Source organism: Wyeomyia smithii, chromosome 1, assembly GCF_029784165.1.
Source record: "Wyeomyia smithii strain HCP4-BCI-WySm-NY-G18 chromosome 1, ASM2978416v1, whole genome shotgun sequence".
In the NCBI taxonomy this organism is placed as follows: Eukaryota; Metazoa; Arthropoda; class Insecta; order Diptera; family Culicidae; genus Wyeomyia; species Wyeomyia smithii.
In genome coordinates, this window is record NC_073694.1 from 15735533 (window position 1) to 15752485 (window position 16953).

General features: G+C 37.2%; 1 protein-coding gene across 1 annotated transcript in view; it reads right to left on the minus strand.

The window, feature by feature from the left end:
- The window catches only part of LOC129718983 (eye-specific diacylglycerol kinase), a 431099-nt gene extending 414419 nt beyond the window's left edge, over positions 1-16680 (minus strand). The window contains exons 1-2 of the mRNA XM_055670277.1: positions 16255-16680; positions 14261-14526 (exon numbers count right to left, since the gene is read on the minus strand). The gene's annotated coding sequence lies outside the window, so the exon portion shown is untranslated. The remainder of the gene's footprint in view (positions 1-14260; positions 14527-16254) is intronic.
- Between the last annotated feature and the right edge of the window lie 273 nt (positions 16681-16953).

The window sequence follows — 16953 nt, forward strand, 5'->3', positions numbered from 1 at the left end:
AATGTCGAATGTTACAATTATGCGATTACAGGCAGTGTATCCCAGTCAGGTACCATCTGAGAAAGTCACATCGGGTTAAAGGTTAGTCGTTTCAACCCATTCCCATACGGCATCACCCGCCGGGAATGGGTTAAGACGAAATGACAGGACTTTATTTCTCCCGCAATAATCACTTTGGTTTCCAGTCTGCCAGGCCTAAAATGATCAAAAATCAATTTCGGAAAGTCTGATAGGACACAGAAGAACAAATTTTAGGAAATAAAAAACCAAAAAAATACCGAACACTTGATGTCAAAATCACCTGGAAAGGCCAAAACCCGGTTGAAAAGACATAATTGAGACGCATTCTAGCCCATTCTAGTCCCACGGTCATTGTGCAGGAATGTTGTTAGGCTAGGAGGCTCGAATGACGGTCAATGTCGTTAAACTTCATTCAAAACAATCGAATCCAGAAAAATTATTCTGAAATAGACCAGTGGTGACCCCATATTAGAATAAAATCCTCAGAGACTCCGCAAAGCAAACTCTGCCAAATGATTTTGAATTATGTAAAAAACCATTGTTCTAGGAAACCAATAGAGAAAAAAGAGGTGACTGAAGAAAGAATCAACGTCCAAAAAAGGCCTAAAAACAATTATAAAGCCTGGTAGAACTATGTCTGTAAAACTCGGTGATTACACCTCATCTCCCTTTTTCGTCACACCCGGCGTTCCTCAAGGCAGTCACCTCGGGCCATTCCTTTTCCTGCTAGTCATGAACGACGTAAATTTGATCTTCAAATGTTTGAAATTATCTTTTGCAGACGATTTAAAACCAATTAACACGATAAAAACACTCTTGACGCCCAGAATCTTCAACTAGTTTGGGGTAATTTGGACTCCCTAGGAAAACTCCTGTTATTCCGTAGCTTGTGTTCTCTATCTTATAAATGTAATGCAATATAGTAATACAGTAACCACCCGATTATATCAGTACCCGATTTTAACTGCCCCCCAATTTTATGACATTTTTCACCCGATTTTATCATCATAAAACATTTCATTAAAAAAATGTCAGGGCGAACTGATTTTCTATTACGCTTCAATATTTTAGATTTTTTTTCACAATTCTGTGTAGAATAACATCATTCTGGATGTAGTTTACATTAAAAATTAAACCGATGCATAATGTTACATTTTGCTGTGTTCGTGCGAATAATTAAATAGTGATACAAACGTTTATTACAACCGTATAATATGTTCGAAGAAGTTTCAAAATATTGGAAAACGCATCTTTTGATTTAGAAAGCTGGGTGATCAATCCTCCTAAAAGTGAGATAGAATATTTACTTTTTCATAAGATAAAGATAGACGCTTGGTGTCTTAGGCAAAGTATTAGGTGATCTCAAAACAAGAATTTTCCAGAAGACAACATGTTTCTATCTCTCACATATTGAAAGCAACATAAAGTTTTCAATGAGAAGGCATTAAAAATCGTAATTTACATATTAAGATTTTTTTGGTTGCAATATGTGAGAGATATCAGCATGCTGTCTTCGGCAAAGTTTAGTGTTGTGAGAACATCTAATATTTTGCCGATGGTACTGCGCTACAAAAAAGCAAGTAATTCATTTTACCAATTCAAACAAAAACATGAACGAATAAAAAAACTTAATTGGTATTTATTTGCAACTTTACATTGATTTTTTTAGGTTTTTTATTTTTTTTAGGTTTGTTCAGAAAAGTTTTAGGCAACTAAATTATCTATCTAGAAAAATATTTAAAAAAATAGTTATTATCGATTTTTTATAGCCACTTTTTGTTTTTTAAATATTTTTTTTTCAGTACAGGATCTCAAATTGAATTTTTTAAATATTTTTTATAAAAGCTCAGACAGTTTTCTCAAATTCATCCCTTGACAACTTCACTCTATCTTTTGTCATTATCCAGATATATCGATTCATAAAAAAACAACCTTAGCTTTTTTTATATGTTTGTACAGAAAAATTTTCCAAAAAAAATTAAAATCACTGATTTTACGTATTTAGTTATTGATTTAACATTTTCAATAAAAAAAAATTAAAAATTTCCCGATTTTATCACTTTTCCTGTTTTATCACGCAAAAATCATCAGGGGGTGATATAATCGGGTGATCACTGCATCGACCTGTTTGCTATGTTTTTATACAAAAAAGTCATGATATTGAGGTTAAAAGAACAAAAAAATAACGAAACTAAAAATAATGATTTTCGGACATAAAAAAATCGTTTGGGGTGAAACTGGACAGCTTTTGGGGTAATATGGACAGTGTTTGGGGTGATGTGGACAGAGTAAAATATGTAAGTATTAAAGTATTCATGGTTGCTTAATACACAGTAGAAGGTGGTATTAGGCATATGGAATGATAATTGCAATTCTAGGGCAGTGCACAGTGATTCCACCATAGGCCCAACAAAATTACCATGGAACGGAGTGAAATTGATATCTCCCAGATGGTCTCGAGGTACGATACTGGCCTAACAAGCCAGTCGTCGTAGGTTCGAGTCTCGGCTCGGGAGAGATTATCAGTGTCAGTAGGATCGTAGCGCTAGCCCCGCAATTGTCCTGTAAACTGAATGGTCGGCTGCGAAGTCTGTCTATAAATAAACAGAAGGTCGAGTTCCGTATTAGAATGTAGCACCAAGGCTTTGTTTTTTTTGGGGTGAAATTGATTTTATAACAACTTCTAATTAACTAACTTCATGTACATTTTTCCCGAAATAGTATAATTTTAAAACAAGTACTGGTATGTGCTCCAATAAACAGATTATCTATCGTCCACTTCATGAAATAAATTCGATAATTCAATAAGGTACTATGAGGTAAATTGGGGAGGAATTGATCTTCTTTTCGCTATGCTAAAGATAAATGATGAAATTAATTAAGTAATTTGTGAAGGACGCCTTGTGTACAGATAATCCATCCCGGATTGCCTGCAATACTTTTTGCAGTTCATGCTTTGTACAACACCGTCTGTCCGTCCGTTTTTGAAAGCCTGTGACATCTGTAATCAGTCCGACCAAAGAATTTACTTCAAACTCACGTGAACATATCACCCCAAAAAGCTATCCGCTTTACCCCAAACCCGACGCCTTCCTAAAAACGCAATTTCTCCCACTATTTTCGATCAAACTTATCATTATATTTCAACAAAATGTAGCCTGTTACTAGACAAACACGGCTGCATAGTTGAATAGACCGACATCATTGTTGAAGTGCTCAAAAAACCTTAAATATACGAGCGCAAAAAACTTTTGATGTTTCCTTTGTTACCATTGGGCCTGCGGTGCAATTATCACAGCAAACTTTGAGATTTTTATGTTGGATGGGGTTCAGTAGTCTGAGCAAAGGATGAAGGAGTACGTGAAACCCATATAAGTCATACTTTCCAAGATAAAGCACATGTCCATTTCTACCCAGGGGTTCAAATCACCCCAAACTACCCTACCTGCTGCTGATGCTGCCGCTTCCGCAAAATGGCAGTTTTTTAATAGGGTAAGTGCCACTGCTGATACCCGCTGCTGCTGCTGCTGCTGCTATCCACTGCTAATTAGTTGAGAGCGTCCTAGTCGCCATCTACAAGTTAAACGATTGGTTTGAGCAAAGACAGGCTGTTCAACGGACAGGAAGAGACAGAATGCATTCCCGGTTTACTAGGTATGTGAATCTGTCGACCGAAATCTTCGTTTCAACAAGGCTTGACAATTTTCAATAGTACAGTAGTTCGAATGATTGAAATACAATTTTCATTTTCATTTTACACCCCTATGTAGTCGAACGTTCTGAGAGATGTAGTTCTACGTCAAGAACAGACGGACAATACACATTATAGGTTGAAAAAATATTTCGAAAAACACGAATTGCCAAAAAATAAAATCATCCCAAATTAAGCGTTTAGTGAACGAAAACGCGAGAAGGTCAAAAAGCTAAATTGAAACCACAAATTTCTAACAAAAAAAGCAATTTTAGATTGCTAAAAGGCAATTTAAAATCAGCAACGATGCTGAAGCGACTGGAAAATAGCTGGAAAACGCCTTTGCATACACGGTAGAAAGCGAAATTAAAAAAAAGAAAATTATTCCAGGTTAACGCTGTTGTCTAAATTGCCTTTGAGGGACGCTTTATATTTTAAGTTTATATTTAACCCTTTAGTGCCCAAGCCCACCTTCAGACGTGCTTCGGTAAAACCACTATAAATCTTTATCAACAATTTTGGGGCTGAAATCGCTGAGACACGGCACCAAAGATCAGAAGAGTAGAATAAACCAAAACAAAAACGTATTCCAAATTATGACCCGATATAACCGTAACAGGAATCTGTAAGTGTTTTTAAATCAATTTAAGTTAAGTTAAGTTCAACTGTCATTGTATAGAATAATTTCAAATTAGAGCTAAAATTACAAAATAATAACGATTTTAATCCTATCTCGGCGGAGAGCAAACAGTTTTTAATTTGAAAAATGAGCTTCAAACTCTAATTACTTATCAACCACGAAAAAATGCAATACCAAAAGGTAGAAATAACTGAAATAAAAAAAAAACTGAAATCAGTGCGTCTTGAACTGTCCTACAGATCAGACGTGTTTTCGGTTGCTTGTGGACTGGTCTTTGACTGCCTATAGCTTCAAAGTTTGTGTTTTGTCAGTGTGTCTTTCAAAGACTACCTGAAAGTTATTTCCCATCAGTCTTTCTCAAGACTACCTACTTTTGAATTTGACATTTGTTTTAATTTTTTTCGTATCACCTGAAATGGCAGGACGAAAAAAGAAACCACGCATCGCTGCGTGGAGGAAAAGAGAGGCATCTCTTTCTGACACTTCGAGTGTCTGTAGTGACAATCCTTTTGATATTTTGTCTGAGCAAGAGGCGGGTGAAATGGAAGTTATTAGTAATGAAACTATACAAAATGTAAAAAATTTAAAAAAGGAGAAAGTTCCACCTATTGTGGTAACTATTTCTTCTGCATTTAATATTTTCAAAAAGGAACTTTCAACGTTTGTTTGTGACTTTAAAGTTACGTATCAAATTGGTCGTAGAGGCGAATGCCGCGTATTAGCCGACTCTATAAAGGGTCGTAATCGTCTAATTCAGTATTTAACTGAAAAGATGTATAAATTTTCTACATATGATACGAAGAGCGCCAAGCCGTTCAAGGTCGTATTGAAAGGTCTCACCAACGATCAAACCGTTGATGAGATCAAACTTACTTTAACAGAATTACTTGGCATAGCCCCTACCCAAGTAATTCTAATGAAACAAAAATCACGAGGCGAAAACAGTCAGCGCACTGGAATTTCCCTTGTAAATTAATTAATTCATTTTAACCGCAGTGAGGTTAATAACTTAAATTTTTTTGAAAAAGCACATGTTTTATATAACGTGCGTGTAAAGTAGGAAGTTTATAGGAAGTTTGGCGGAGGTGAAAAGCATATCACCCAATGCCGTATTTGCCAACGTTATGGCCATGGTTCAGAATTTTGTAACATGGACCAAAAATGCCTCATTTGCGGAGACTCTTCTCACAAAAAGGACACATGTCCTGTGAAAGAGAGTAAAAATTTTCGCTGTGCGAATTGTAACGGCAACCATATGTCAAATTTTTACCAATGCCCAGTCCGTTTAGCAATTGTTAAGGCAAGGCAAGGTAAACAAATATCAATTTCCCAATCAAAACAAACTTCAAAACAAAATTCTCCAAGCGTACCAGTAACGCCCACTTCTTCTACTCCTTTGCATACTCGTTTAACATATGCACAGGTTACAGGTAGTTCGAACATTCTACCGCCACATGTTGGTAGTTCGAAAATGACCGCTAATATGGGTAAGCAAAACACGCTAGAAAATAATTGTACACCTATTACCCCAGCTATAGTTGCTACCGAAAATATTTTTTCTAATGTCAACTGCCTGGGGCCTATTACGGCAGGTAAACTTTCTTTTCTGCAACATGCAATGTTCGATCTCATGAACGCCATGTTGCAGGCAAAATCAATGTTTGAAGCCATTCAAATAGGTACAAATTTTACAATTAAAATTGTTTCTAATTTAAAATTCAGCAATGATTTTAAATAAACCGATAAAAATTTTAAATTGGAATGCTCGCTCATTGAAGGCCAATGAGAATGAGCTTTTTAATTTTTTAACAGTAAATAATGTGCATATTGCAATTATTACTGAAACATTTTTGAAACCTAACATAAAATTAAAATATGATCCCAATTACGTGGTTCATAGATATGATAGGATCCAGGGTTCCGGCGGTGGAGTTGCAATTGTTATTCATCGCCGAATCAAACATCGTGCTATTCCCCATCTTGAGACGAAAGTTATTGAAACTTTGGGAATTGAAGTTCAAACTGAACTTGGGATTTTATTTATTGCCGCAGCATATTTACCATTTCAATGCACACGCGAGCTCAAAAATTATTTTAAAGGTGATTTACAAAAACTCACCAGAAATCGTTCGAAATTTTTCATAATCGGCGATTTTAACGCTAAACATCGTTCATGGAATAATTCTCAAAGTAATTCCAATGGCAAAATTTTATTCAATGATTGTTCTTCAGGATACTATTCTATTTTGTCTCCGAATAGTCCTACATGCTTTTCTTCTGTAAGAAACCCTTCAACAATTGATTTGGTGCTTACAGATCAAAGTCATGTATGTAGTGATTTGATCACACATGCTGACTTTGATTCTGATCATCTTCCAATAACTTTTTCTTTATCACATGAATCAGTTTTAAACCCTATGAGCTCTGTTTTTAATTATAACAAGGCTAATTGGGAAAGATACAAAACTCATATTGAGAGAAATTTCAATAATGAGCTTGATTTGCAAAACGAAGTGAATATTGATTCCGCTTTGGACGCATTAAAATGTGCAATTGTTGATGCCAGGAATTATTCTGTTTCAAAGGCTCAAGTGAAATTTGATTCACCAATAATTGATGAAAATCTTCAACTTCTAATTCGTTTGAAAAATGTCCGCAGACGTCAATATCAACGTTCTCGTGACCCTGTTTTTAAAACTATTTATAAAGATTTACAGAAAGAGATTAAACATAGATTTACTCTTCTGAGAAATCAAAATTTTGAGACTAAAGTTGAAAAATTGAAGCCATATTCAAAACCATTTTGGAAGCTGTCGAAGATTCTTAAGAAACCTTCAAAGCCTATTCCAGTTTTAAAAGATGGTGAACGTTTTCTTGTATCCAATGAACAAAAGGCTCAAAGACTTGCTCAGCAGTTTGAGAGTGTTCATAACTCAAATTTGAATTTTGTGAGTCCAATTGAAAATGAAGTCACACGTCAATTTGATTTAATTTCTTCCCAGAATTTTTTACCTGCAGAAATAATTCAAACTAACTTGGATGAGATTAAATCAATTATTAAAAATTTCAAAAATATGAAAGCACCTGGTGACGATGGAATCTTTAATATACTAATCAAACATCTCCCTGAGAGCACAATGGAATTTTTAGTGAAAATTTTCAATTGCTGCTTCAAAATTGCATATTTTCCCAAATTATGGAAAAATGCAAAAATTACTCCCATTTTAAAACCGGATAAGAACCCAGCTGTAGTTTCAAGTTATCGACCAATCAGTTTGCTTTCTTCAATAAGTAAACTGTTTGAGAGAATTATTCTTAACAGAATGATGTCACACATCAACGAAAATTCAATTTTTGCAAATGAACAGTTTGGATTTCGCCATGGGCATTCCACAACTCATCAATTGCTCAGAGTTACTAATATGATACGAGCTAACAAATCTGAAGGTTATTCCACTGGAGCTGCTCTTTTAGACATAGAAAAAGCATTCGACAGTGTTTGGCATAAAGGTTTGATTGCGAAATTGCAAACTTTTAATTTTCCAATTTTCCTAATCAAAATTTTAAAAAATTATCTTACTGATCGAACTCTGCAGGTTGTCTATCAGAATTCAAAATCTGATAGATTTCCTGTCAGAGCAGGTGTACCTCAAGGTTCAGTCTTGGGTCCAGTCCTGTACAACATATTCACTTCAGATCTTCCTGATTTGCCTCCAGGATGCACAAAGTCATTGTTCTGCGATGACACAAGCATTTCCGTAAGAGGAAAAAGTCTTCGTGTCATATGCAGTCGATTGCAGAAAAGTTTAGATATTTTTTCTTCCTACTTGCAAAAGTGGAAAATCTCTCCCAATGCTTCTAAAACTCGTAAACGTTGTCAAGATGAGTTGGTCCGACAAGGTTAAGTACTTGGGACTAATTTATGATAAAAAACTTATTTTCAAAGAGCACATTGAGAGTATACAAGCCAAGTGCATCAAATATACGAGATGTTTATATCCTCTCATTAACAGGATTTCTAAACTTTGTTTAAAGAACAAACTTTTGATTTACAAACAAATTTTTAGACCAGCAATGCTTTATGCTGTACCGATCTGGTCAAGTTGCTGTTCAACAAGGAAGAAAACGCTTCAAAGGATTCAGAATAAAATTCTGAAAATGATTTTGAAGCGTCCTCCTTGGTTTGGTACACTCGAATTACATAGACTTACTGGTGTTGAACCATTAGAAGCTATGTCAAATAAAATTATTAACAATTTTCGACAAAAATCGTTGCAATCCTCAATTGCTACGATAAGCTCTCTTTATAGCCAATAAGTTAGCAATTAAGTTAATGGTAAGTTTACTTCCCCTTTTCTGACAAGTAGGTTTAAATCCCTACGAATGATAAGTCCTAATTGCGAAAGCAAACAAATCCTAACAATTAAAATTACAAATTTCTAACAGTGTTGAGAAGTCACCATTTGTGATTGGACACACATACTCATTATTTACTAATACTTATCATAAATACTTAAGCTACTAACAAATCCCCCCTTTAAAAAAAAAATAAAAAAAAAATTGACTAATGCCATGATTCTGATTTATGCTGATGATGTGGAAATTTTCTTGCCCATCAAAACAAATTACGATTGTCTTGAATTACAACTGGACATGCAAAGCTTTGGACAATTCTGCTCGGATAGTGGTCTGAACGTTAACGCTGAAAAATGATCAGTATTTCAGTATTTCTCCTATCGAGTTTAAATATCACTTCAATGGAACTGAGTTACCTCGTAAAGAAAAAGTTCGCGACCTAGGCGTTACATTTGACCGACAACTTACGTTCACTAACCATATTGACAACGTAGTGACAGACAGCTCAAAATTGTTTTCTCTTGTAAGACGGTACAGACGGGATCCCAAAGAACTTTACTCTATATTATCCATTTACAAAGCACTAGAGCGGAGCATGCTTGACTTTGCGAGTGTTGTTTGGCACCCCCAATATGTAACACATTTTCAACGAATTGAAGGAATTCAAAAAAAGTTCGTGCGTTTTGCCTTACGGAACCTTAGATGCAATGGTGATCAACTAACTGCCTACCAAGAATTGTGTGCATTAGTTAACATTGACACAGTACATTGCCGACATAGGATTACTGATAAAAACCCTTAAAAAAATAGGATTACTGACAGAGTATTTTCCACAAATGTATTAGCAGGACGGGCTGATAGTCGAATCTTCTCAGCTCGAATACATCGTAATAGCAATACGGTTACGCTAAAAAATCCAAGAATGTTCAATCCTCCGCAACGAGCTCGGAATTATTCTCAACACGAACCTAAATGCCGTTTCATGAGAGCATTTAATGAACTACAGCATATTGTTAATATATTGTATTCTTGTCTTAAATTCATTGCATTTTAGTATTAAGTGTGGATAACGGGCCCAAAGCCTATATTTTCCATAAAAAATAAATACACTGTTTAGGCTGCATCGTTATAGAACAAAATAAATAGCAGCGGGCCGAAATTGCTGCCTTGAGGCACTTCCGATTTATTTGAAAACGATCTTGATACGAATCCGGCAAAATTCTCGCTCCATAGAATAGGATTCATACCAAAACATTTGTTGTGAAGAAACAACTTGCGCAGATGGATCTTATGGTCATTTTGTTGAACGCAGCCTTGAAGTCCGTGTAGATAACATCAATTTGCCCTTTCTTTTTCTGGTTTGTGATACATTCCGACGTAAAATTCAGCAGACATTTGTAGGTGGTCGACTTCGTTTGAAGCCATGTTGGCCGTCAGACAAACAGCATTATGTCGCATTAATAACTACAACTCTCACTATTATATCGAACAATTTAGAGACGGCTGAAAGACCGGTTACACCACGGTAATTAGCTATATCATGTCGATCTCCCCGTTTGCAAACAGGTGTTATGAATCATGTTTTCCAAATGCGGGGGAATTTTACTTGTTGAATGAATCAACTAGTAAAACTCGCCCTGTACCATTTTCGGTGCACAAAATGAGTAAATACGTATGACCATACTTAACACACTTCACCCTTAGTCAACTGCCACAATCTCTCGATATCAATAAGTGATGCAAACAAGAGGCATTAAACAGACCAAAAAGCTCTCAGCGCAGTGCATTTTTCAATGTACACCAATGTGTTAGTGTTGATTCCGTGCACTCCCGTCAAAAAAAGAAGTCTATAATCGCTAAAAGCGCTTCCAAAAACGAGAAAGGTAAAAATAAAAATGTTGCTAAACAATCAAAAAACAACGTGAAAAGCCAAAAACGGTATCTCAATCACCACACGAAAATTATCTCCAAATTAGTTCCAAACTGCCAATGTATAAATTCTAGAAGCCAGAACCGGCCGGAGACAAAGAAAAAGTGATCCAACATGTGTGAAGATCAAAAATGGGCAAAATGGATATTTCCGAATTACGCTCTAGGTCACTAAGAAGCGCTTGTGAAATTTAGGAAAGGTCAAAATCAGGAAGCATCCCAAACTAAGCTCAAGGACAATAGGTTCGAACTCTAACCGTTCCATATAATTATGTGGATGGATATTTCTTGTAGAATTAAGTTGTCTGGTCACGCCATAGTCTTGTGCAAACCGGCTAAAATTACTTTAAATTGTTCTAAAAGCTGAAATATAAAATGACATAGCTTTTTCACTGCCGCTCATAGCAAGTCCGTCCCATTTGCGTTTTCGTGCTGATGAGAAAATAGCAATTAAAAATCGTAACACTTTGAGAGAAATATTGCACTCTTATGCTGTTTCAAACTAGACCATCGACCGAAATTGTTACTACAATGTCAATTGAATACTTTAGCGTTATAACCCGTTCATAAACACCAAAATTTGATTAAATTATGTTGCAAACCATAAGCTGGGACCCATATGCGATAACTTTTTCGATACCTAGCCAGAATGATAGCAAACCAGTCCCATAGCCACCTACGACTGTTGATGAAAAGCAAACTACTGCAAAGCGATCCCGGTGATAGCTTGCATTTGAAACAAATCAGCTGCGTGCTTCCACAGAATCATTAAACGATTTTGTCGTATGGTTGTACAACTTGCCCGCTTGTTTCTTCATCTAATACTATGATTAAATTTTCAATCAGTTCAGGTGGAGGAACTTGTTTTAAGATTTTTCGAAAGCGGTCAATGTGTTACGGCGACGGACAGCTTCCATGCATTAGGCAGGGAAACCAATATAACAAAGACCCTTCTATCACTCATTTAGATATTTACTACGTTGTGAAAAAGCTAAGAAGCGTGCTGAAGTATTCGGTATGACTGTTGACACGTTGTTCAAAAAATAAACCACCGTTTCTCAATTGTTATCCACGGCCCAACATGGATAAAATACGAGGGTAGTATTATTTTATAATGATTGGATGCTCTAATCAACAGTACAGTGACACACCTAACGGCGATGGCAGAGATGCTGTTCATTCAAAAATAGTAGGAGGGTGGTATCCAAGATACGACCGCATAGTTGACGTAGGACTACAATAGTTTTATATTTACCTTTGGGACTCTGTTTGATTTGAACTCGTTCTACTTTTGTCACGGTTAGATTTTGGCACACATGTGCCAAAAACGAGCGATTATGTCTGATCACATTTCTTTTTTTTTTTTTTTTTTTGATAATTTCAACCAATTTAAGCTCAACATCCTCCAAAAGAGGGTATTTTGGTTCTTTATGTTGCCAAATCGGATGACCGGAATCGGTAAAACGGTTCCTGGAATATGACCGAAACATGTACCGGTAATATAATGATCATGATCTAAGCAGTACTAAGCCTCTAATTACTCGGGTAGTAATATCAAGTATCTAGGTTCAGCCTTAATTCATAAAGCGACAGCTCAAACGACTTGGAACTAAAACTAGTTCATTGGTGGAAATATCTATGAAAAAAGTCATGAAAAGAGAACCGTTCATTTTTGGCAACAGGAAAATTCTGCCGTGTCGTGTTTGGCAAAATCGAACTGGTTCTGTATTTTGGTTATTTATTTACAGCACTCTATTTTACAAGAAAAAAATAACCTCTTTAAAATTGATGAATACCATTCATTATAATACAGTCAATTTTCTTCAACACGCGAAAAGGCAAGCTTCTATACAGACCTAAATTGAGTACGATTTAGTAGGAATAAAACAATATTTATTTGTCTTGTGAACGATGGCTCACCCTCCGTTCACCAAGCGGCAAAGATGTCACATAATAAAATTTTTCTGCAGTTACAAGTTCATGGAAAAAATAACGATAAAGAATTACAGTTTTTAAACAAAAATGTCTTTTCGCAGAAAATTTAAAACGTACATGAGAAAAACACAGTGTAGAATTCAAAAATAAACAACGCATTTTATCTGTGCAATGAACCTAATTTATATACCCTACTATCTGTCTTTACCGACTAGTACAGAATTTTGCTGTCCCCGGTGGCGCAGCGTATTTTGCGGCACCCGATTATTCAAGACAAGAAGAAGAAGAAGACAATTCAAACGGCAATTCGATTATGTTCCAGATCGCAAAACAATACCTACGCGTTAACCCAACACTCGAGTTCTACTGCACTAATAGACGACGAGTGATCAGCGCTCTATTCATACACTGCTCGGGGCAGTACTGTTACCTGTGCTAGCATGTTTTCCTTCAAGCCATCAGTTTTAATAACATTCTAACACCAGAACGTAAAACTGTCTGATAGTGGAGGTGATTACGGACTTTTCGAAAAAGCTTCACCTTCAAGACATCAAAATAGTCTAGGCTCATGGAGGCAAACATTAGTTGACCTATTGGGACGGGGAGATTCTGTCAATTGTTTTTTGCAACTGCTATGCAGGATATCACCGCAGGCAGTTGGTGTCTACTCATGAAGTCTGTGCCAGGCGTGCTCGCATTTGATTGGTACATTGTTCGTGAAAAATTCGACCTTGCAACTTTTATGAAATTTTCATTGTTTAACAATGAAATGATAATGATAACTGAAGAATCACAAAATTGTCCATCATTTTTTCAATTAAACGGCATATAGATTGTTGTGATCCATCATGTGGTTACATCAGTATTACTGTTTGAAATCTTTCATTCCGACGTTACACCTTTGTTTTAGATTCCACAGAATGTGTCTCAGTATAGTGCGGTTAGACGTAGTCCTACGTCAAAAAAGAATAGATGAAAGAAACATAGCATTGATAAATTTTTGTAGTTTTACTTTTAAAATTATACAAAGACAATACCAATCAACTGTCAAACAATAAGGTTTTAATTTTTATCCCATCCTCAAATACACACATATGTAATTAGTTTTGTTCTCTCGTGATAACCTATTACAAGATATCGGCACAACAACTAACGATTCCAGCAGATTCTAGAAATCAGGTTTCTCTTATTGAAAACGAAATGTTCTATTTTTCCAGTTTTAAATGCGAAACTATAGTAAAATTCGATCGAACCGCCTATTGAATTTTACTTGGTCAACTGGTACATCGAATTCTAAACCTGAAGACCATGAACTATGTTAAACATAACATGTTTCATAATAAATTTTTGACTGTGGGACTGATGATTGTGATGATTCGTTCTATGGGACCGACTTGCGATCATTTTTGCTATGGGACAAACCGGCTTGCTATTTTTTTCATAGTTCCTCAGAACAAAGTATTCAAAATTATGTGTTCTATCGAAAGTAGATGTAAAAAGGTGATGATTCCACCAAAAAAGTCAAAATTGATAAAAATGCAATTGGGACGGACTTACCATGAGGGGCAGTTCAGGTGTCTATATCAAAAAAATTTAGTATTCTCCCCCTATCCTTCTAATGCCTCACACGCGGAAGCGTACGTTCACATACTGACTATATTAGCAATCCATTATGATAAGCAGCTTACCTGCACACAGCATCCGAAGCACGTGTAGCCGGATTTTCCGCGATCCGAAAACGTTGGCCCGCAAACATCCTCGCTTCCTTCTCAGCTCCGGATACAAAATCCAGCGGTGGTCGAACGGTGCAAAGCAATCATGATCCAAGTTGAACAGCCGCGACGGTTCGCCAGTCATTCCCTGCCCAAAGTTGCCCGCCGTCGGACTCTTTTTGGGGTACAGGGCAGACCGCGAACGCGGGCGGTAAAGTGGAACGTTGAATACTTACTCATTCCTGCAAGGTAGAGAGGGGAGAAGTAGTGCATTAGGGTTTAGAAGCAGATTACTCGTGGTAAATGACAGTCAGAGTACAAGTACAGAGTACAGACAGAGCGTGACACCGAATTACGCGCGCACCCTAACAGGAGGAATGTTGGCCAATTTAATCGTCCCGCTTTGTGGAGCCCACCCCCGCACACTCGAAGAGATGTCCTCTGGTTAGTGGGTGACGAGGTTTTCTCTAGCCAAACGAAAAAAATACCCGAATTTGAATTACGGATTAACGTTCTTTTCTTCATCTTCAAAGTGATTCAATCGTTGCCTAGAGGCTGCTGGAAAATTTTTACATAGAAAATCTGAGCGCAATGAATTTGCCGGATTTCCTTTCCAAATATAAATAACCAAACTGATTGGAAGCAAAATTCTTCGGTACTGGAGGACCGTGGAAGAGGGAGTTGGTGTTACTACAAAGCAATTAGAAGCTGTACAAGCAAAGCCGTGCGCGAAGTCTCCGGTATGAGAGGGTTTTTTTTTTGGCATGAAACGGAGCGTGGAGCAAATTTTGAATGCTTACAACTTTTCTGAAAATGCACGGAATGTAACAATCGCTGTGTGATTGTTATATTAAATTTAACTATTCAATGTATAAGATTTTTATGATATGGTAATTTCGAATGTTTTTTTTTTTTTTTTTTTTGGTAATTAAGTATATCAAAATGTTAAAACAAGAGAACCTAAAATGACAAAAATGTCAGAAAAATGTAATTTTATTGGACCCTCAATTAGAATTTATTGAGCACGGCTATGCAAGCATCGGTGAAGATCGGAAGGAAGGAAGAAAGAAAACAAGCAACAATGACAAACACAAAAAAGGTGCACGGAAATTAAAAAAATTGAAACAGAAAACAGAGAAAAAAACAAGTACAGATTGCGACACTCACTTTTTTCGCTGAGGATCGCCGCTGCTGGTGGCGTCGGAGGAAGGTTTTTTTTCATTATCAATAACACCCTCCACAAATTGAACATGATAACCGAGACGGGCCAAACTAAGTAATCTACATGGGGAGAGAGAAAGAGGTGGAGAAAGATAGAATGAAATGAATGAATGAATGAAGCCTTTGTGGGTGGTTTTTGAGGGAAAGATTAGAGACACGGATTCAAATTCGATTTCTTTCCAACAAATTGGGCATGAAAAGGCAGTAAATGGATTGCGAGAAAACAAAAAACATAATTAATAAAATCATGGATGAACCTAGCAAAACGATCACTGTTCCGGTACCCGATTGTGTTGACAGTTAGAATTAGAGTTCACATGCACAAGACTTGCGCTATTTTACTAAATAAATATATAACCACAGGAAAGACGTCATTTAGGACAAATTAGCACTCTTAACGACGTTCCAAATAGGAACCAATAACGTATCGTAACCCTACCGAAAGCCCTGCTGGTCACCTTTTGTCACGTTTGCCACCCTCGTCGTTCCCATTGTTCACGTGAGTTTAGTGCTAATGCAATTATTCCACAGACGCTACAGTTGCTTCTTCCGGCCTCCTTTTTTCCTTGGAAAAAAGCGACGCGCAACATAAACTCCTCGTCACTAGCAAGGAGGGAAAAGCTAATAATTGGATGAAATGATTACTCGCAGCAAATCGGCTCCGGGTGAGAGAATAGACAAATCAACCGAACCGTCAGAATGCGACCACCACTGGCTGAGGCATCGAGGCCACGGACGATGAAACATACCCCTCATTTTCCGAATCTTCCCCCGATTCTTCGCCTTCGACAATTATCGGAACGGATAAAGTGTCCATCTTGGGAGCTGCTGCAGCAGCACCACTCGCATCACCTTGACCGTCACCACTATCCACGGTCATACCACTGGCAGAATGTTCAACAGCTTCTGGAAAATGTCCACCGATAATGGCACCAACTGAGTTACGGTCGATTGTCCAGGGCCGTTCACAGTAACACGCTTGATGTTAATTTTGACACCCGCGTTTGTCACACACAGACACTTTTTAGCACCTGCTGTCTGTTACTTAACCCCTTCTGATGGAAAATCTGCAAAATAACGAACAAAAATTCCAGAACAATCAACACCCAGCTAGAACACGCACTCCGACAGGCAAACCAAGAAAAAAATCCGAATAGAACCGCGGTTGAAAACCGAATGAGCCCTCCGCGGATTCCGGTACCTGCCAGCAAGGCTCGCCACACGGCACTTGCAGGGATTCCGTTCCACCGACGACGACGACGACGGTAACGTAATCCAATAACCGTTTACGGGTTCCGCTTGGCCATTATTTAATGAACCGGGGCGGCACGTGAGCAACAATGTCCCAAAACGGCGTAATTTGCTGTACAGGTGTTAGACCAGTGACCTCATCACCAGCGCAGCGTGCGCGTTGAAAGTGAAACTGGACTGAAAGTCACAGTTGAAAA